The 22,804-nt window shown below is 46.5% G+C and overlaps 1 long non-coding RNA gene across 1 annotated transcript in view; it reads left to right on the top strand.

Moving 5' to 3' along the window:
- Positions 1–6,077: 6,077 nt before the first annotated feature.
- The window catches only part of LOC140068647 (uncharacterized), a 63,572-nt gene continuing 46,845 nt past the window's right edge, over positions 6,078–22,804 (top strand). The window contains exons 1-2 of the long non-coding RNA XR_011848509.1: positions 6,078–6,216; positions 10,113–10,227. This is a non-coding gene — a long non-coding RNA (uncharacterized lncRNA). The remainder of the gene's footprint in view (positions 6,217–10,112; positions 10,228–22,804) is intronic.

Here is a 22,804-nt window from a genome sequence, read left to right as displayed (position 1 = left end):
AGATGTAGAAGAACAATCTATTGCTCCATTAACTGGGGTCCCCCAAGCTAATGCATTTATAACATTTAACCAGCAAACGAGGCACAATGTCCAACAGGGCCAATGGTGGGACACAGCCATCCACCTTGATGACATCTGAATGGCAACTTGAGTTCAGCGCCGTGGTGACCTTCGCAGAGTGTTTATCCAAGAGTCGGCCTCGGTAGGCGACGTAAAGAATTGTGATCGCTCCTCGTAGATGATTCGTAGGCGCAATGGAAATGTCATGCTGTATTGAAACTGCATCTGCCCCTAAGACATTTTTTCACTCCCGAAAAGGAAGCCCTTTTTTTCTGTAGGGCGGCCGAAAAATCAGGGAAGATCTGTCTGGCTGCCTGAAGTAGTTGGTCCCGGTTCTTGCTGCTCAGGATCCTGGCAAGCATAGGGCGTGGTGGTGCTCCTGGTATAGGTGGTCTTCCGGGTACCCTATGTGCCCTCTCAATGGCGAAGGAGGTGGACAGGTTGGCGCCTGGCAGCGTATCTTTCAGCCAGGCCTCCATGAAAGCTACCAGGTCTCGGCCTTCAGCTCTCTCTGGTAAAGCCAGTATGCGAAGGTTATTACGGCGTAGCCGGTTTTCTATGTCATCCGCTCGCTGCATCCATTGAGCAGTCATGCTCCAGGGCCTGTATCTGACCAGGGACAGGAGCCGAGGAATCCTCAAGCTGAGATGTACGCGTCTCCGTCTCTCTCACTCGCTCCCTGAGCTTCTGCATATCAAGCCTTAGCATGTCGGCTGCTAGCCGTGCCCACGCCTTTACATCAATGTTATAAATTGTGTGTCATTATATATTTATGGTCATGAGAAAAAACAGAAGAATATATATAAAATAATCTTTATTTATATCAAAAATCACAAAAAGACAGGATGTAAACATTATAGATCATCTTTATTCAAATATTCATAGTGCACATTAACATAATCCAATAGCTCCCTCACCAAAAATCTTAGGTCTTCTGATTAGGTAAACACAAATCAGAAACCATGTGGTAATAAACCTATAGGGCTCGGGATAGTATCAGATACACAATGGGGCAGATTTACTTACCCAGTCCGTTCGCGATCCAGTGGCGCGTTCTCTGCGCTGGATTCGGGTCTGGCCGAGATTTATGATGGTAGTTCCTCCGCCGTCCACCAGGTGTCGCTGCTGCGCTGAAGTCCGCTGGAATGCCTCGAAATACACCGGCCTATCCTGGATAAAGGTGAGTGAATTTTTCGCGACACAATTTTTTTTTTAAATGCAGCGGTTTTTCAGAATCCGTCGGGTTTTCGTTCGGCCACGCCCCCCGATTTCCGTCGCGTGCATGCCGGCGCCGATGCGCCACAATCCGATCGCGTGCGCCAAAATCCCAGGGCAATTCAGGTACAATCGGCGCAAATCGGAAATATTCGGGTAACACATCGGGAAAACGCGAACCAGGCCCTTAGTAAATGACCCCCAATGTATTTATCACATAGGTAAATACATGTCCCATATCAGATACTACACATTTCCGGTAGTATCTGATAGGAAGAGCTATCAGCTGTGCTGGTTACCGCAGATAAGGAAATACCTTGTGCACCCGACTCCGGGGATAAAAGAGCTTGGGTGCAGGCACAAAGGAATCATCCGGCTGTGGTAAAAGAACGCACCAGTAAGCGCCAGGGAAGCGGCCATATTTAAATCTGGAGATAATAAGAGGAAACTGTTGTCATATATGTCATATCTTTCACGGGCTGAGCGACCTTGTGCCTCTGTTCCTTCCATATTTGACGTTGGAGCCCTGGTCTCTGAACCCCAATCTATACTCCAGGTTGTCCGCCTCTTCCATTGAGATGAACCTTTTTTTTGTGGATAATCTTCCCCTCTGGCAGCTTACAGCGGCACAGTCGTCTGGACTTGTTGCCTCGATCTTGGTGGAGGTGGTGGCCCTGGCTATACAATCGCTTCCCTCTGGTAAGACACCTGGGGGCTCATTTACTAAGGGTCCGTCGGACGCATTTTCATCGGGTTTCCCGACGATTTCCATTTTGCGCTGTATTACCTCGGGATTTTGGCACACGCGATCGGATTGTGTCGCAGTGGCGCCGGCTTGCACGCAACAGATATCGGGGCGTGGCCATCTGGCAACCCGTCGGATTCGGGCAAACCACGGAATTTAAAAAAGGAATGGTGTCGCAAGATCAAGCACTCACATGCCCCAGGAAGAAGCAGGTGAACTCCAGCGGACCTCAGCGCGGAAGCGATGGATGCAGGAACTCGGGCGCACGATCTTAGTGAATCGCGGCAGACCCGAATCCTCGTCGGACAACACACCGCGTGATTGCGACAGGACCGGGTAAGTAAATGTGCCCCATGGTCTTGACGGTTTGGGAGGTGTGTGGTATAAGGACACCTTGGTTCCCCGTCTCCTTAACCCATACTCTGCTGCGCTGGAACGTGGTTCCCTCCCCGACTCCATGCGAGAGGCTCTTATTGTAGTCCTACCTAAGCAAGGCAAGGACCCCCTGCCTCCTGACTCATAAAATATAAAAATATCAGCAAAAATACTAGCCACAATACTCAATAAGGTAATACTGACCCTGGTTCACCCGAAGATCTCTCTAAACAATGGCAGGGGGTAGCGTTTTTTAACCGTGACCTTTTTCAGCCTGCGACAGTCTATGCAGGGACTCAGAGAGTCGTCCTTCTTGGTGACAAAAAATAACCCTGCACCAGCTGGAGTGGAGAATTTGCATATGAAACCTCTTTGCAGCTTCTCTTTGATGTACTCGGACATGTCAGACGTCTCAGGAACAGAGAGAGCGTAGGCACGGGCTCTAGGAGTCTTCTCGAGAGGAACCACCGGAATCCCGGTGTGGATGCCGGGAGACCAGAGCGGCATCCACAATGTTCCCCGAAGAGCGAGAGTCCAAGAAAGCAGAAACCTGTAGTGCGGGTGTCAGACGTTGAGAAGCTGTATTAACACCTAGGTACGATGCTTCCACGAACCCTAGCTGCTGGCGTTTCCCGGACGCTGGACATGGACAAGCCCCAATGAAGTGCTTGGTACTGGCACATACAGACACAGATTCTCATTGCAACGTCTGGAACGGACCTTGTCCCCTTGCATAGACTCCTCTGCAGACTGTGCTGCCAGAGGCTGGAGCAGCCTTTGGAAAACCGGAGCCATGTGAGGTAGACGTGGAAGCAGGGCCTGTGGTTGCTGGTATCACAGCTCTTCAGCGCGCTCCATGAACCGCACATCCCCCTGCCCGCTGGCCAGTACATTCCCCGCCCACCCCCGGCACATGTGCCTGCTTGCCGGCACTTCCCCTTGACGTCCCACTGGGCGGCACATCCCCCGCCCACCCCTGCGCATGTACCTGCCCGCTGGCCGGCACTTCCCCATAACATTTCGCCTCTCGGCACATCCCCGGCACGGCACTTCCCCATAACGTGTCGTCTTCCCCCCCCCCCTGGCACGTACCAGCCGGCCGGCACTTCCCCATGATGTCACACCTCCTGGCACATCCTCTGCCCACTAGCACTACCCCGTAACATCACTCTCCCGCACATTGGGACATGTATCCGCCGGCACTTCCCCCCGACTGCCCTGCACAGCCACATAACCCCAGCGCCACCTGTCTGCTCCAGGTAGCCCCCCCCCGCACACTCACCTCCGCTCCTGGCTCCAGTCAAGGCTCTGGTCCGCCCGGCTCCAGGCCAGGCTCTGCCCCACCCTGCTCCAGTCGCCCACCCGACCAACCACCCACCAGTGCCAGAGGACAAGGCCGAACCTGCCAGGACTGTAAAAACAGAAAAAAGTAAGGTAAATTTTATGTATATGTGTATGTATGTATAGATGTGTGTGTAATATATATATGTATATTCTGTATATGGTGTGTGTTTATTTGCTGTATGTATGTGCAGTATGTGTATATGCTGTTTATACAGTTTGTATATGTATTTGCTGTATGTATACTCAGTATGTGTGTAGATGTTGTATATACTGTGTGTGTATATATGCAGTATTGTTTATGCAGTATTGGTGATATTTATCAGGGTTTATGCACCATGAAAGTGGCATGGAAGCCCTGAAATAATTGCAAATTTTAGTTTTATACTACATGGGGGTACTCTGTATGAAATTTATACTACATGGCAGTACGCTGTATGCAGTTTATACTACATTGGCGGTATGCTATATGCATTTTATACTACATGACGGTACGCTATATGCATTTTATACTACATGGCGGAACAGAATCGGCGCTCAGGCTCGAGGTCAGGTACAGGCACGTAGTTAGGGCTGGCGGCAGAGATGCAAGGTCAAGTCTGAGGTCACAAAAGGAATTCTAAGCAGAATGGGAAAGGGAACAATCGCAGGGAACAGGAAGCTTTCTCTAAGACTAATGAGCGCAAAGATCCGGCGGGGAATGATGGGAGCCGCCGGTCTTTATGGAAAACCCGGAAGTGGCCAGCGCCAATCAGCGGTGTGCTGGCCCTTTAAATCTTGCACACGGCCTAAATGGGAGCAGGATTGTGGACAGGTAAGTGCAGGCCGGGGGGAACGGCGCCACGGAGGGGGACACGGGGGTGCAGGGATGTGTTAGCGCAGGGCGCAAATTCTGGTAGGAGAGAAGAGTTTCCCTCCTCTCTCGTAGGACTCCATTGTGGCTCAATCCTTGGCTCCTTCCTTTCCCTCCCGGGATGGACGATGTGGGTGGCAGCAGGAATAAAGTTCATCAGGCAGCTCCTACCTATGGATGCAGAGCTACCTAGATTTAATGAGATAAGAGAGAGACATGCCGTACCCATTACTGCTAGTTTCCATTATACACAATTACGCCCAGGGCCCAGTTTGGTTCCTCCAGCCTGACAGTGAAATTCTGCAAACTGGAGACTATGATGAACACCCCGGACCTCCGGAAACCACTCACCCAGGTCTATGCTCTCTTGCAAGAACAAAGGACTAGACCATTTGATAAAGCCCTTGAATGTTGGAGACGTGACATCCCTGACCTGTCGGATGATGACTGGGGGGAGGTCGAATTATCCGATTTTACATCTGTGGTAAGTGCAAGGGACTTCCTAATCCAGTCTAAATGTATCCACCGAGTGTATTTCACCCCTGCAGTACTATGTCACATGTGGGTCATGCCCAAGGATTTGTGTCTCCGCTGTCAGGGTAAAGCTGGATCCTTCTTGCACTGTGTTTGGACCTGCCCTAAAATTCATGTTTTTTGGTCTGAAGTCATGGAGTTTCTTAATCAACATTTTGAGTTCCCACGCTTAATGTCCCCTCCGGCATGTCTCCTTAGCTTTATGAATGAGGTTATCAATGGCCACTACAATAAAATCTTTTTTAGGTTCACCCTATACTAGGCCAGGAGAGTGGTGATGATGTCATGGAAAGACCAGGACCCTGCCTCCTTAGAATGATGGATACTACTTATTACCAGGGTCATTCCTCACTACCGCTGGTTATATGTTAACAGGAAGTGCCGCCAGAAATTTCAGCTCATCTGGTCCAGAAGGTGGGTGAATCCCTGTACCGCTCTATAAATATGTCTGGTTTCCTTTTTTTTACCCACAAAGGGGGTAAAACTCCCCAGCCAGCAGTCCACCGCCCTACAGGGAGTAGACTGGCAGACTAGTCCCTTACCGGATGTTCTCCTTTTCAGTATGCGGAGGACCTACTGTTTTGTGCAACCATTTTGCAGGTTTGCCAGGATGCAAGGTGTCCAAGCCCAGGAACATGGTGGCCTCCCAAGTGGCCCACTATTCAGCCTGGTTAGACTCCTGGGGAGCACCTCATGTGACAGTAGCTGCAGCCAGCAATCTGCTCAGCAAGGCCAGTGAATTGATCCTAGACCAGTGTACCCAAGTACAGCCCAAGCATCTGAGCAATGGCCAGACAGCTCAGACTCCAGTGTGCACTCCTGATGCCCCAGAACCTCACACTGACAAGGTGCACAGCTCTGAATCCTGCCATTATGAATCCAGCCTTACAGGATTCAAAGGGGGGGTGGGTGCTTAACCCAGATGTTGAGTATTTTTTCTCATAGATGGCTCCAGGTCTGCAGGAGGAGACAGACGTTCTACACTGGATATACAGTGGTCAGTGGCGCACATGAGGTAATAAAAGCAGAACCACTCCCTCCACACAGGTCTGCGCAGGAGGTTCACTCAAGGAAGAGCTACAGCTGGCAGAAGGTAAAAGGGCAAACATCTATACTCAAGGGGCCACATTTATCACTTGTTTTTTCTGTTGTTTTTGCGCCTTTTCGTTTAGGCGCACCGTTTTTGCGCCATTTTTGCGATTAAACGTCAAATTAGCCGCGCAGCAAAAATAACCACCTTTCCCTCATCTATCGTTCAATTCCAGATGTTTTGCTGCGCCTAATGATATTCATCACGTGCGACTTTTGCATTTAGGCGCAAAAACGGGCGCAAAAACACTCCAGCTCGAAGGTGGCGTTATCTGAGAAGAAAGCACTGAGCCCCTTTGCAGAAGAGCTCATTTCTAGCAGCAAAGCTCAGCCAGACACTAGAACATATAATAGATACAATTAGATACATTACAGACAGGAGCTGCAGACTCTATTTACAGGTCATCACTTCTATTTACAAAATATTCTGCAAAACCTGAGCTCAAAGCAAGAGCAAGAGAAGTTTGCACAAGTTTGCAGAAGCTTGCAGAATTTTGCAGATACTGCAAACAAGTGTCCCCCATGTAATTCTGCACAGTGTTTGAGGGGGATACTGTGCAGAATTACAGGGGTGCAGCAGGAGACCAGCACTGGGGGATCCCCTCTAGGAGAAGCCACTGCTGGTCACTGGGTGCAGGGTGTCACACACCTGGGTGCTCCTGTGAGTGTTATCTTCATTCTGGGCTGTGGGAGAAGCAGAGAGCAGCTTGTAGCCGGATCACATGTAAGAGCCCGAATCTAACATTGCGCCTAAACTGCGCCTAAACTGCGCCTAAACTGTGTTAAAGTAAAGTGATTAATAAGAGGCAGAAAATATACTTATCACAGATGGTTGTAGCTTGTGATAATTCTGGAAAACAGTGCGCCCGAATTTAGGCGCAACTACTACACTTAGGCGCACAAAAGTGATAAATGTGGCCCAAGGTATAGATTGGGGTCTAAACATGATTATGGACCCATATGGAAGGCTGGAGATTTCCTCACTTTCCCCCTTTAAGCATGGCACGCTGAATAAAGAGCTCATGGATGCTCTTTTACTTCAACAAGAGGTGGGGATAATAAGAGTAAAAGCACACACAATTGTTAACCCTACAAGCCAAGGGCAAGTATGTGGCTGACAGGGTGGCGAAGGCAGCTGCACAGATGGGACCCAGAGTCTGTCTAGTAGGCTTAAGGTGAATGTTTGGCCCTTAGGCCCCTTCTGGGTGAGCACCACCCCTGCACCTACATAAATTGCATCCACCACCAGGATAAATGGCTTCTCTGTATTGGGTCTAGATAGAGAGAACAAGAGCCATGGCAAAGGTGGACTTTAACTTTGTGAAGGCTTCTTCAGCTGCCAAAGGCAAGAGGCGTGGATTAGCACCAATCTTGGTGAGCGAGAGAGAAATGTGGGATAAACTGCCCCTAGTAGTTTGCAAAGCCCAGGAACCTCTGAATGGCTCAAAGACTTTCTGGACGTGGCCACTGCAGAACTGCCGACAATTTGGCTATATCCATCTGGAGGCCTTTATCAGAGATTATGTATGTTCTGCCCTTCAATGAGGGCATAAGGTGGAAAGCATTGTTGACCACATTATGATCATTATAAAGTTTAATTTTTGATTAGTACGCCCAGGGCCGGATTATAGGCGGGGCTCCCGGGGCTCGAGCCCCGGGGCCCCCACCATATTGCCCCCCCAGGGGGCCCCCACCAGCTGCCAGCATCTGGCGACGCAATGATTAGGTAACGGCTTATTCGGTCCCGTAGCTTTATTTGCATCGGCGCCGCACACTGGCACCAATGGCTCCTGTCAGCTCAGCACACAAGTGACAGCTGCGCTGCACATTGGATCGCTGCCAATCATGTGCGAAACAGCGGCAGTGACGCGCCGCCGGTCCGCACCTCTGGCCACTCGATCTCATCCTAGAACAGTCAGCTGAGTGACTGTAACTCCGTACGCTGGCTGCAGAGTATCGCTCCCCTCTAGCAGGAGAGGACTGGCCATTGTATACTCTGCGCCTGGCCTGCATGTCAGCTACACAGGTCGCGCTAGTGACATCATTGCGTGACCTGTGTAGCGTGGAGGAGTGTCGGCACATACTGTGTGCTGCGCTCCAGTGCGCGGGCCCGGCTGCAGGCTGAATGGCCGAATCTTGGACCCCATGGAGATTTACAGCGTGGAGAAGGCCAGAGGTGACAGCAGCTTTAAAAGCAGCAGGGACGGACAGGGTAATGTATTACAAAACATAAACAATCAGGGACCAGAGGTTATCTATCTCTGTGAGACTTCAAGTGTAGGTGGGGGAGGGGGCACTGCTGGGGCTGGTGATGGACTCAATATTTACAATTAAAACTATATTAGATTCCTATTAGGAGGGCTGGGGCACTAATTATTCAAATACTAATTAAAGGGAAAACTTTATTGTTATTGGGGATACTATAAGGTTGTCACTAGATCTATTGCTGTTAATCCCTTAAAAACCTGGCCTTTTTAAATTTTTTGTATTTCCATTTTCACTCCCCACATTCAAAAATCTATACCTTTTTTTATTTTTCCATGTACAGAGCTGTGTGAGCACTCGTTTTCTGCATAACAAATTGCACTTTATATTGACAGTATTTAATATTCCATGCCGTGTACTGGGAAGCGGGAAAAAAAATTCCAAATGCAGTAAAAATAGTGAAAAAATACATTTGTGCCATTTTCTGCTCGGCTTGGTTTTCAAGGCTGTCACTGTGCATCGCAAATGACTAATTTCCCTTATTCCTTGACTCAGTACGATCACGGGATACCAAAATTATATACAGTTTATTGTATTTTAGTACATTTAAAAAAAAATGAAAACCTTCTGTACAAAAAGAAAATTCTCTGTTTCGCTATATTTTGGCGCAAAAAAATTTTTCATACTTCGGTGTGTGGGATGTGAAATTTTGCGGGATGAGCTGATGATTTCTTTGCTACCATTTTGGGGACTGTATGACCTTCTGATCAATTGTTATAACATTTTTTATGTTGCAAAAAAACGGCTTTCGAACAGTTGGGCGCTATTTTGTGTTACTGGGCTCAATGCCGAGAATAACCATTATTATATTTTGATAGATCAGACATTTTGAGATTCGGGGATGCCTAACATGTTTATGATTTACTGTTTTTTTTTTTTGTTTTTTTTTTTATATCAGCTTTAGCGAACTGGTGATTTCAAACTTTTTTTTTTTTACCATTTTTCATTCCCCTGGGTTGTCGGATTGATCCTACAATACAATGTAATACTACAGTATGGCAGTATATGTGGATTTAACACATAATTATTACAATGTGCCACTGGAAATATAACAGAATATAATTCTGTATTCACAGTACAGGCAGTCCCCGGGTTACATACAAGATAGGGTCTGGAGGTTTGTTCTTAAGTTGAATTTGTATGTAAGTCGAAACTGTATATTTTATAATTGAAGTTCTAGACAATTTTTTTTCTTTTGTCCCAGTGACAATTGGAGTTTCAAAATTTTTGCTATAATTGGACCCAGGATTATCAATGAAGCTTCATTACAGACACCTTACAGCTGATCATTGCAGTCTGGAACTATAATAAGGCATCCAGAGAGCTTCACCAGAGGTCACAGTGGGCAGAGGGGTCCGTCTGTAACTATGGGTTGTCTGTAAGTCGGGTGTCCTTAAGTAGGGGACCGCCTGTATAAATCATTTATTCAGGTAGATTGTAGTTATTTGAATGTAGTGGGGAGCTGAATGTATTAAAGGAAATTAATAGGGGCAATGTAAATATCATTATTAATTTAGTACACACATCCTAGGGCACAGTGTGGTCAGTTGTGGTGTGAGGGGTATATGCTATATAATTTAGGGGCACAGTGTTATTCAGGTGACCCTATAGTGTAAGTGACTGTAGTGTCTTTAGGATCACAGAGGTGATGCAAGGAGCCGACTACAGCCGAGCGTGAATTCTTCATCGACAAGTGACGGCCTGGAGAATCTTTATGCACTTCTATACCTGATGGAGAAGATCATCACCTGTGAGTTGCTAAATGTCACACAAGGTAGCAGCATAAGTCCTGTGGAAGGAAAGACGTTAGGCCTGCAGCAGCATTCCTGCATATAATATGGTGACTTGGGGTGCAGTAGAAATGAGGATAACTTACACAGGTCTGTAGCACCCCATAGGTCCATATTTTTACAACGGTTTGCTACAGCCTGACCTCCTATGTTTTCTTGGACAGGACTGCTGCCACTCCCTCTATGTGAAGCAGCAGGTGTAACATTGTTGTATTCTAGTACACATGGCAGAACTTTGTAATGTACGGGGGTACAGGTTGCAGCAGTCCTTTGTGTAATGCTATATCTTACATACCACTCATGCAGTGGTGGTACAGATATTTGTGTTATGCATATTGTATTCTTATAGTAGTTATATTCCTGTACATAGATGGCAGTATTATAGTAGTTATATTCTTGTACATAGGGGGCAGTATTATAGTAGTTATATCCCTGTACATAGGGAGCAGTATTATAGTAGTTATATTCTTGTATATAGGGGGCAGTATTATAGTAGTTATATTCTTGTACATAGGGGCAGTATTATAGTAGTTATATCCCTGTACATAGGGAGCAGTATTATAGTAGTTATATTCCTGTACATAGGGGGCAGTATTATAGTAGTTATATTCTTGTATATAGGGGGCAGTATTATAGTAGTTATATTCCTGTACACAGGGGGCAGTATTATAGTAGTTATATTCTTGTATATAGGGGGCAGTATTATAGTAGTTATATTCTTGTACATAGGGGCAGTATTATAGTAGTTATATTCTTGTACATAGGGGGCAGTATTATAGTAGTTATATTCTTGTACATAGGGGGCAGTATTATAGTAGTTATATTCTTGTACATAGGGGGCAGTATTATAGTAGTTATATTCCTGTACATAGGGGGCAGTATTATAGTAGTTATATTCTTGTACATAGGGGGCAGTATTATAGTAGTTATATTCCTGTACATAGGGGGCAGTATTATAGTAGTTATATTCCTGTACATAGGGGGCAGTATTATAGTAGTTATATTCCTGTACATAGGGGGCAGTATTATAGTAGTTATATTCCTGTACATAGGGGGCAGTATTATAGTAGTTATATTCTTGTACATAGGGGGCAGTATTATAGTAGTTATATTCTTGTACGTAGGAGGCAGTATTATAGTAGTTATATTCCTGTACATAGAGGGCAGTATTATAGTAGTTATATTCCTGTACATAGGGGGCAGTATTATAATAGTTATATTCCTGTACATAGGGGGCAGTATTATAGTAGTTATATTCTTGTACATAGGGTGCAGTATTATAGTAATTATATTCTTGTACATAGGAGGCAGTATTATAGTAGTTATATTCCTGTACATAGAGGGCAGTATTATAGTAGTTATATTCCTGTACATAGGGGGCAGTATTATAGTAGTTATATTCTTGTACATAGGGGGCAGTATTATAGTAATTATATTCCTGTACATAGGGGGCAGTATTATAGTAATTATATTCCTGTACATAGGGGGCAGTATTATAGTAGTTATATTCTTGTACATAGGGTGCAGTATTATAGTAATTATATTCTTGTACATAGGAGGCAGTATTATAGTAGTTATATTCCTGTACATAGAGGGCAGTATTATAGTAGTTATATTCCTGTACATAGGGGGCAGTATTATAGTAGTTATATTCTTGTACATAGGGGGCAGTATTATAGTAATTATATTCCTGTACACAGGGGCCGTATTATAGTAGTTATATTGCTGTACATAGGGGGCAATTTTTATTGTAAAAACCAACAAAATACAATTAAACAAAATCATAAATACATTCTTCTGTATACACAATTAGGAATCAAACAAATATAATCTCAGAGTAAATGTAACTTAGAGTCCATAGCTGCTGCTGCTGGAAAGGAAAAAGAAGAAAACTAAATCAATAAATATAGAAATTAAACACCAGATATATTCCTCCATAATTTCCTAGTTCTCTGGTCTTTCCTGATTTCCAGTGACTTTATCCACCTTAGCTCAGACAATATCTGGGATACCACAGCCATGTAGTTATAGTCCTCACTATGCAGGGACACCCGGGTTCTGGCATGCCATTGGTAATACTTTATCACTGTTATTATGAGATACATGGTTCCCGGATCTATATCACCATCTGGAGATGGGACGCCATAGATGATGTCCGGGTACTGGAGGAATTGCAGCCTCGGGATGTTCAGCAGGTCAGATACTTCCTTCCAGATCTTCCTCCCTCCCCAGCACTCAGAGATGAAATGCTCCATGGTCTCCTCCTGCTGACACCCCAGGGGACACTTCCTATCTGCCACACTCACAAACTTTAGGTTCCCTCTCACAAATAACTTCCCATGTAGTGACAACCAAGCGATATCAAACAACTTGGGGGGAAGTCGCTTCGCATTGAGGAACCTGAGACTCTTCTGTAAGGTGGTGGTCACACAGTCTCTGAGAGCGAGTGGGGAGTGGTAGAAAGCCCGACATATCCTAGTATAGAGATCTCTCCTGGTGTTACTGACAATGTAGGACTTCTCCAGCTTCCACATCCTGACACACTTCAGACCATATACCAGATACTGGGGGAGGAAGCCAGGAGTCCATCGGCCCCTCTTGAGACTGCCGCCTCGCACCCAAGACTCTGCAAAAGGCAATATCCAGTCCCTGACACTACTTACCCACAGGAGATCATTGTTTGAGTCCAGGCAACCAAAATTGACTTTCAGAAACATGGAGTCAAAGAACACCCTTGGATTTAACATATCCAGTCCACCCTCTCTCCTCTGCAGGTAGGTGATCCCTCTTTTTACTGGGTTCAACCTGTTCCCCCATAAAAGCTGGAAGAACAGGCTAAAGAGCCTAGCGGAGAAAGATTCTGGCAAAGGAAAGACGACAGAGACGTAGAGGAAGACAGGGACCAGGTAAGTCTTCATCAGAGTAACCCTTTCTCTATAGGTCAGCCTCCAGTTCTTCCATCGCTGAACCTTTACATTTCCGGTATCCAACTTCTCTTCCCAATTTAGTTTGGCATTATCTTCCCTCCCGAATTTAACCCCAAGGATCTTAATATGGGTGGAGGCCTTGGCGAATTGTGGCAGATCAAAGCCAGGAGCAGCATCCAATGTCCAGAAAGCTTGACTCTTCTCAAGGTTGACCAGAGACCCGGAGGCCTCTGAGTAACTTCTGATGGCTGTGGACAGCATCTCCACCTCACGAGGTTCAGATATCACCACAGTCACATCATCCGCGTAGGCGACTACCTTCAAAGGCAAGCAATGGGGGACAGGCACCCCCTGAAAATCACACCGCTGCAGTGATCTCAGGAACGGGTCGATAGCAAACACATACAGCAGTGGACTCAGAGGACAACCTTGTCGCACCCCAGCCTCTACCCCGAAAGCGTCCCCCTGCCAACCATTGATCAGAGGAAAGCTCTTCGCCTCTCTATACAAAGTTCTCAGCCAATCTATAAATTGTCCCGGAATACCGTACTTTGATAAAGTGGCCCATAGATAATCGTGATCAACCCTGTCAAAGGCTTTAGCCTGGTCCAGACCTACAACATATCTCCCACACCTCAGAGCTTTACATCTCTCAAACATCTCCCTTATCGAGATGACTGCTCCAGAGATGTTCCGCCCTCTTACTGTGCCGTACTGAGAGCCTGCCAACAGTGCCGGGGACAAACAGACTAATCTAGAAAACAGGATTTTTGCCAGAATTTTCCTATCAACATTCAAGAGGGCGATCGGCCTCCAGTTCTTGATGTCACTAGGCTCCTTACCTTTGGACAGCAGAATAAGGGAGGACACTCTCATGGATGGAGGCATCAGGTGATTTTCTAGACAATTTCTGTAAACATCCACGAGGATTGGAGCCAAGAGGTCCCTGAACTTCTTATAAAATTCTGCTGTAATACCGTCAGGACCTGGTGCCTTCTTCAGATGTAACTTATCAATGGCCTCTTTAACCTCCTCCTCTGTTATTTCTGCTGTCAAAGGAGAAAAGTCGAAATCTCTAGTGTCAGGGCCTGGAGTTGCCTCCAAGAATTGAGCCATTTTGTCTTTATCCAAAACCTTCTTCTGAAATAACTCAGCATAGTAGGATCTCACCACCCCCAGGATACCCTCCCGAGATTCCTGTAAAACTCCCTGGGAGTCAGTGAGACCTGTGATTGATTTCTTAGCCACACGTTCCCGGCAACTCTCATATGGATCCGGCGTGACTAAGTTTCCATAGTCACGCTCCACAACCAGGGACGTGTAGCGGCTGTACTGATACTGCTTTATTTCAGATTTCAGTCGGTCAATCTTTTGTTTGTCATCCCCACCCGCCGAATAGAGTGACTCCAATTCTTTCCGCAGCTTGAGATACTGGCTGTACTTATTCTTACCCTTCTTCACTGACAGTCTCTTCAAGAGGGACCGGATCTCCTCCTTGACGTCCTCCCACCAGTCGGATATGTGGTTATAGAAATACACTCTCTCCGATTCACCCTGTATAAGAGAGTGGACTTGCTCCTGGACAAACACATCTTCTAATAGGGTAGAATTTAGTCTCCACAAGCCTCTTCCTATATCTGGCCGTTCTGTATTACCTAAGTAGAAGTATAGGGCCAGGTGATCCGAATATGGGACAGACTTCTCACTTCTATCCCCAATGACCTCCGAGGGAGTCACCAGCGCTAGGTCTATTCTGCTATGCCTCCCAGCACAGGAGTAGGTAAATTTGGGTTTCCTACCACCCTGCACAAAGACATCAGACAAACCTGACTGTGCTATAATATCATTTAACACCTTAGAGTCCCTAGCAAGAGGCCTACCAGTGGGTCTGTCACTCACTGTCCTAGTGGCGTTGAAATCACCCGCCATGATGACTGGGAGAGATGTAAATAAATATGGCTTCACATCATTAAATAGATTGACTCTGTCAGTCACTGTCTGTGGACCATAGATATTGATAAGCCGGAGCCTTCTACCTCGGATAGTAACCTCCAGCACCAAACATCTTCCCATCGACACCTCGGTTAGTCTGTGAATGGTGACATCGTGGGTATTAAACAGTATGGAGACCCCGGCACATGGCTCCACAGACAGTGACCAGATGGACGGCCCGGAGCGCCATTCTCTCTCTGCTTCTTTTAACAAACTAAGACTATTAAGATGAGTCTCCTGTAGGAAAAAGACATCGGCATCGAGATAATGTAGATGTTCATACACCGCATGTCTTGTCCTTCTTGCCCTAATGCTGTTGACATTGCTAGATATTATTTTCAGATTAAAGTTCGCCATTAGAGCTATAACAAGAAGCAGAGAGAGTGTCCCCATCATCATAAATCTGGATCAGATCCCTCCTCTTCACCACCCGTCTCCATGTCTGATTCAGACTCTGGCCCCACCCTATGGGGTCTCCGTTTTGAGGGGGGGTCACCATCGGGATCCTCATCATACTCTGCCACCATCCTCTGCAGTTCCTTCTCTAGCTCCTCCTCTGCGTCTGACTCTGAGAGGACACTGAATCTATTCACTGTCATGGTCATGTCTGTTCCACTGTCCACTCTGATCTTAGATGACTTGTGAACTGTGGTCCACTCACCCTCAGGCTTCCGGGTGGACCTATCTTTTTTCCTCCTCTTATTAGCAGATGTTGTGGCTGAAGAGGGAATGAGCACTGAGGGTGGTGCAACCTGCTGGACAACTTCCATATCTCCCTCTGTGGTTTGGGTCTGAGGCTGGTCTGGTGTTGGTACAGCATCACTTGATTCTAGGACCTGCTGAGGTTCTGGCGTAGCCTGATCTGACCCTAATAACAAAGCCTCCTCCTCCCCCAGGTCATCTGCCCCTGCCAATAGGTCTTCATCAGGGAAGCTCTTACATATGTTGTGCCAGGCATTGGGACAATCCCTGTGGGCATGGCCGATCTCACCGCACAGGTTACACCTGATGTTCTGGCAGTCCGCACTCACATGGCCGATATCCCCACACAGGCTGCACTTGACCACAGAGCAATTACTGGCGATGTGACCGACTCTACCGCATTTGAAGCATCTACGGGGCTGACCTGGATAGAAACATACCCCCTTCTCCCGGCCAATGAAGAAGGAGTTGGGCAGATGCTGGGTTATGTTGTTATATTGTCTTAATTTCACCAGGACCTTCCACCCTCCTGTCCAGATCCCGTCCTCATCCCGGGTCTTGGTGAGCTCTGACATAAGGTCACAGTGCCTCTTGAGCCAGATGACAATATCCTGCTGGGGAACAGACTCATTCCAGAAGATGACTGTGACAGTGACTGTACCAAGTTTAGAGATGGGGATGAAGCTGAAATTATTCCACCCCTCTGCATCTCTAAACCTGGGGAAGACGGCCCAAAAGCGGTCCAGGTTGCCCATCAGCTTAAAGCTCACATCATATCCCTGGCGATCGGGGAGGTTAATTACTGCCAAAATGTCACTTGGCGAGAAACCCATTTGTTCACACAATAGCGACCTGACCACAAACCGCCTGTCAGGTAGGTCCTCCTTGGCCCCTTTGTGCCTAAATCTCACCACATTCCTCCTCTTAAATGCCTGACCGGTGTAATGAGAGCCGGATGAAAAAGATGGTGCACCCCGGCTCCAGGCATTGCCAGAAGAAGACTGGTGAGGGCCCGTACCCTGCTGTGTCTGGGGGCGCTGCGGGGGCTGCTGGGCTCCTGCACTCTGAGGGTCTGATACCTCAGCAACTAGAGGGGGGAAGTCCTGAGCATCAGACTGTACTACCCCCTCCCCACCATCAGCCTCCATATACTGCTCTGCCTGCTCTATGGCAACATCCCACACAGACTGCGCTTCCCCTGCTGGAACATTATCACACACAATGGTATTATCAGGAGGAGATACAGATGCATCAGCATTATCACCAACATTGGGGGCAGCAGTGTCACAGATATTAGAAACAGCATTAGGCACTGATGTATGAGCAGTATCAGGCACTGGAGTCCCATCAATGTCAGTACAATCAGTCCCAGCAGAGTCCTGATGATCCTGCTCAGATGCCACAGCGTTACCTTCAGGATCAGGTGCACAGTCCTGCTGCAGTGAGCCGTCAACTGGGACTTGTGGTGCTTGTTCTCCACCGCTAGTATCAGGCAGATGTCCACGTTGCACGCTGAATGCTGGGACATGTGGTGTTTGCTCTGCTCTGGTAACATCAGAGGGACGGCTGTGATCCTTCTGCTGATTGCAGGTTGCTGGGACTTGTGGTGCTTCTGCTGTGGGTGGTTGCTTTTTCATGGCTTTATCTTTCTTGTAGAGATCCCCTTGCTGGTATGGGAAAGTCGCAGGCTGGAGTATAGGTTTCCCCTTGGTCTCAGTTGCCGGATTAGATGCCCCTCCATGATGTCTCTGGGCCTGGAAGCGCTCCTGGTTCCTGTAGGTCTCTGCCAGGGGACCCATCTGCTCCAGGACAGCCTCAGTCTGGGCGACATTGTCAGCGAGCTGCTTGGCCAGGGTGGTCAGCTTCTTGTCTAACAGCTCATGTCTCTCCGGGTTTGCTGCCTTCAGCTTGTAGGCACAGTCAATGTTTTTTTGTAGCAGCAGTTTTTGTTCCTTCAGGTTTCCCAGTCTCTTTACCAGTGCTGGGATCTGATCAGCCAGGAGGAGCTCAGGTGCACGCTCAGCCGCTGCATAGGGAGTTGCTGCAGGTGCACGCTCAGCCGCTGTACATGGAGTTGCTGCAGGTTTCTTACAGGTGGTAGGTGATGGCACTCTGTTGGGTCCGGGTCTCTGCGCCACTGTTGGGTTCTGACGCGCTGCGGCTCTTACTGCTGGGGGATGACACTGTCCAGTAGCAGCACTTGTGGCAGCCTGAGGCCTCCCTGCTAGTTTGGTCTCGGCCTTGCTGCCTCCACTCCCATACCTTGTGCGCTCAGAGCGGATGAGCACAGGCTGCTGCAGGTTCTCCAGCAAGGTCTGCTTCTCCAGAGATGTCCTCCTCTGCCTGGATGATGGAGGTGTACACGGCACAGGTGAGGCCTGGGCTGGAGGCTTCCTCTGCTCCTGCACAACCTGCTCGCTCCTCTGTCCTGGATGACCCGACATTGTGTTCCCACTCACTGGCTTCTGCTGCACATTCACACTGGTAGGTGACTTCACCAAACTGGAACTTACTGCTGCTTCTTTCTTCACAAACTCTTCATTCTTTACTTCACTGCTTCTGGCTGAACTGGAGCCGCTGACATGACTTACTGTACCGGAGATTTTAGGATTCTCATCCATTAGTTTTGGTGTCTGGGAGTTATTTCCCAGAGAAGGCCTTGGAGCCTGGGCCTTGCATGGGGAAGTTCCCCACCCAGGGTGGCCCCGCCCTGGGCTAGCTCCAGACATGAGGAGACCTCAGGAGCTCACACTGCACACAACCTCTCAGCAAGGGGGCAGTATTATAGTAGTTATATTCTTGTACATAGGAGGCAGTATTATAGTAGTTATATTCTTGTACATAGGGGGCAGTATTGTAGTAGTTATAGTCTTGTACATAGGGGGCAGTATTATAGTCGTTATATTCCTGTACATAGGGGGCAGTATTATAGTAGTTATATTCTTGTACATAGGGGGCAGTATTATAGTAGTTATATTCCTGTACATAGGGGGCAGTATTATAGTAGTTATATTCCTGTACATAGGGGGAAGTATTATAGTAGTTATATTCCTGTACATAGGGGGCAGTATTATAGTAGTTATTCTTGTACATAGGGGGCAGTATTATAGTAGTTATATTCCTGTACATAGGGGGCAGTATTATAGTAGTTATATTCCTGTACATAGGGGGCAATATTATAGTAGTTATATTCTTGTACATAGGGGACAGTATTATAGTAGTTATATTCCTGTACATAGGGGGGCAGTATTATAGTAGTTATATTCCTGTACATAGGGGGCAGTATTTTAGTAGTTATATTCTTGTACATAGGGGGCAGTATTATAGTAGTTATATTCTTGTAATAGTAGTTTATTCTCAAAACACAAACCTGTGACAGCATCCTTGGGCACCTTTCATACGAACGGCCTACAGTTTGTGACCAAATATCCGTCCCCATAGATGCCAATGGCGTCTGGCAATACTATGGTGAACACAACGTCTGTCACTGTACCATGCTGTCCACAGGAAAAAGCTCTATTTTCCTGCAAATACGGGGCGCAAACACATTCTAAGAAGCCTTAGACTGTGTCTGCAAGTTGAATTTTTGGATGCGTTTGTAAATGAATCCTAGAATCGCACATCAATGTCTAATATTCCTGTACATAGGGGGCAGTATTATAGTAGTTATATTCTTGTACATAGGGGGCAGTATTATAGTAGTTATATTCTTGTACATAGGGGGCAGTATTATAGTAGTTATATTCTTGTACATAGGGGGCAGTATTATAGTAGTTATATTCTTGTACATAGGGGGGCAGTATTATAGTAGTTATATTCTTGTACATAGGGGGCAGTATTATAGTAGTTATATTCTTGTACATATGGGGCAGTATTATAGTAGTTATATTCTTGTACACAGGGGCCGTATTATAGTAGTTATATTGCTGTACATAGGGGGCAGTATTATAGTAGTTATAGTCTTGTACATAGGGGGCAGTATTATAGTCGTTATATTCCTGTACATAGGGGGCAGTATTATAGTAGTTATATTCTTGTACATAGGGGGCAGTATTGTAGTAGTTATAGTCTTGTACATAGGGGACAGTATTATAGTCGTTATATTCCTGTACATAGGGGGCAGTATTATAGTAGTTATATTCTTGTACATAGGGGACAGTATTATAGTAGTTATATTCTTGCACATAGGGGACAGTATTATAGTAGTTATATTCTTGTACATAGGGGGCAGTATTATAGCAGTTATATTCTTGTACACAGGGGCCGTATTATAGTAGTTATATTGCTGTGCATTGGGGGCAGTATTATAGTAGTTATATTCTTGTACATAGGGGGCAGTATTATAGTAGTTATATTCCTGTACATAGGGGGCAGTATTATAGTAGTTATATTCCTGTACATAGGAGGCAGTATTATAGTAGTTATATTCTTGTACATAGGAGGCAGTATTATAGTAGTTATATTCTTGTACATAGGGTGCAGTATTATAGTAGTTATATTCTTGTACATAGGGGGCAGTATTATACTAGTTATATTCTTGTACATAGGGGGCAGTATTATAGTAGTTATATTCTTGTAATAGGCCACAGGAAAAAGCTCTATTTTCCTGCAAATACGGGGCGCAAACACATTCTAAGAAGCCTTAGACTGTGTCTGCAAGTTGAATTTTTGGATGCGTTTGTAAACGAATCCTGGAATCGCACATCAATGTCTAATAAAAATTTAAATGAAGGTCGGGGGCCTCCACCAGATTTTGCGCCCAGGGGCCCCCACCAACCTTAAACCGGCCCTGAGTACGCCACCTAGTGGCTGTCAGCTGTTATTGTTATTAGTTGTAAACCATGTAATTGTCTAATGCTTATGTCATTGTCATGTGACCTATGACTTAATGCAATCTTATTGGTAGTAGGTGAAATGCATTGTGGGAGCTTCCACCATTTCGAGACTGTACTTTGAGGAGATCAGACACTCTCCATCTTAGTCATTCTACCCGCTATATATTTTCTCCTTTTCATTCCTTGTCAACTTCATAGCTGTTTTACCATTAAACAGACATCTGAATATCCAAATCCTCACTGTTCAGTTGTCAACCTGTTGGAGCAATAAAGTTTGACTACATAACCACAACAGTCTGGCTTATTGGAAGGCAGGGAGGTTTATGCTGTATGTCAGAGTATACACAGCTATACACGTATATGAAGACAGAACAATGTAACCGAGGAAAGGTATGCTTCGTTGGTAGAACAGACACTTCTTGAGCTTGGTGTAGAGACGATTATCCTGTAGACGGCCAAGAACTTGCCGCACGTGAGACTGGTGGGACTCAAGGTCTTGGAGCAGACCAAAATGTTGTCCAAGTAGACCACGAAACACGTGTACAGCAAATCTCGAAAGATGTCGTTGACAAGTTCCTGAAAGACACCTGGAGCATTACAAAGCCCAAATGGCATAACAAGATATTTGAAATGTCCATCTCGGTGTGTTAAATGCTGTCTTCCATTCGTCACCCTCGTGGATCCGGATGAGGTTGTAGGCCCCATGCAGGTCCAGCTTTGAGAAAATCCTGGAACCGTGATCGGTCGAAGAGCTCTTTGATCAACGGCAGGGGATAGTGGTTCTTAACCATGATCCTGTGAAGTCCTCGATAGTCAATGCAAGGAGGCAAGGAACTGTCCTTCTTGGTAACAAAGAAGAATCCTGCACCCGCAGAAGAGGAGGACTTCTGTATGAAATCTCTTTGCAGGTTCTCCTTAATATACATGGCTGTGGTCTCGGGAACAGAGAGCGGGTACACCCGACCTCGGGGAGGAGAGGTACCCGGCAACAACTCAATAGGGCAGTTGTTGGGACGGTGAGGTGGCAAAGTCTCTGCCTGCTTCTTGGGGAACACATCAAAGAAGTCCCGGTAGCACATTGGTAGACCTTCCAAGGGCTTAGGAGACACGGAGGAGACCAAGACAGGTACTGGAAGAGGCGCCACCATACAGCGGGACTGGCACTCTGGATCCCAACAAAGAATTTCCCCTGTCATCCGGTTGCGTACTGGTGCATGGAGCTGCAGCCACGGAAGGCCCAACAGGATGGAAGATGTGGACCGCGGTAGTACATAAAAGGACAGTCTCTCCTTGTGCAGCACACCGACTTGCAAGAACAGAGGCTTGGTGCAGTACTGGACCAGGTCAGAGAGGATTTGGCCACTTACAGAGGAGATGACCAACTACTTCTCAAGGTGAACCACTGGGATGTGATGCCGGAAGACCAGAGCGGCATCCACAAAGTACCCTGCTTAAGGAGTTTACGGGTTTGCAAGACTCAAAAGGGGGGAAATGTAGGAGATACCATATTTCTCTACAGACACCATTTTGTCCATCCGGACGTCATCTTTTCTTAGCCAGGGGTCATGTTGTCCCCTCAGAAGCCATATTGTTAAATGTCTATTCATCTCATGATTCAAACATAATTTAGTTTAATCTGCCGAGAGACAGTTCTGTCCTTGACTCCTTGACCTTGTCCTATATTTTTGCTTCAGCACCTGCTTATTTTATGTTTTGGCCTCACCGAGGAGCCATCGGAGTCTTCTTCCCTGGAGCCGGTGCTCTGTGTGAGAAATAATATGATGTAAAGTTCATCTGCATGTTTTGGGAAAGTGAATTTATGGGGAGATATTCAAGCTGGCCTATAGCATTGTAGTATTTTATCACCTTTTCATGCCACTATGCAGATCATTTTCTGTGTTTTATATATGTGAATGCGCGCTAATTAACATTGTGAGTCTGCATTTTCCAAGAGACTGGAGTATGTGTCTTGGTTTCTGCTCTCATCCCCTGTACTGGTAGCCATTTTGGTTATAGCAGTTAATTTGGAAGTCACCTCACAACTGAGAAGGGCTGTTTGAGCCCTAGATTAAAGATCTCTA

This window comes from Engystomops pustulosus, chromosome 7, assembly GCF_040894005.1.
Source record: "Engystomops pustulosus chromosome 7, aEngPut4.maternal, whole genome shotgun sequence".
Lineage (NCBI taxonomy): Eukaryota > Metazoa > Chordata > Amphibia > Anura > Leptodactylidae > Engystomops > Engystomops pustulosus.
This window is presented reverse-complemented; position numbering and strand designations above follow the sequence as displayed.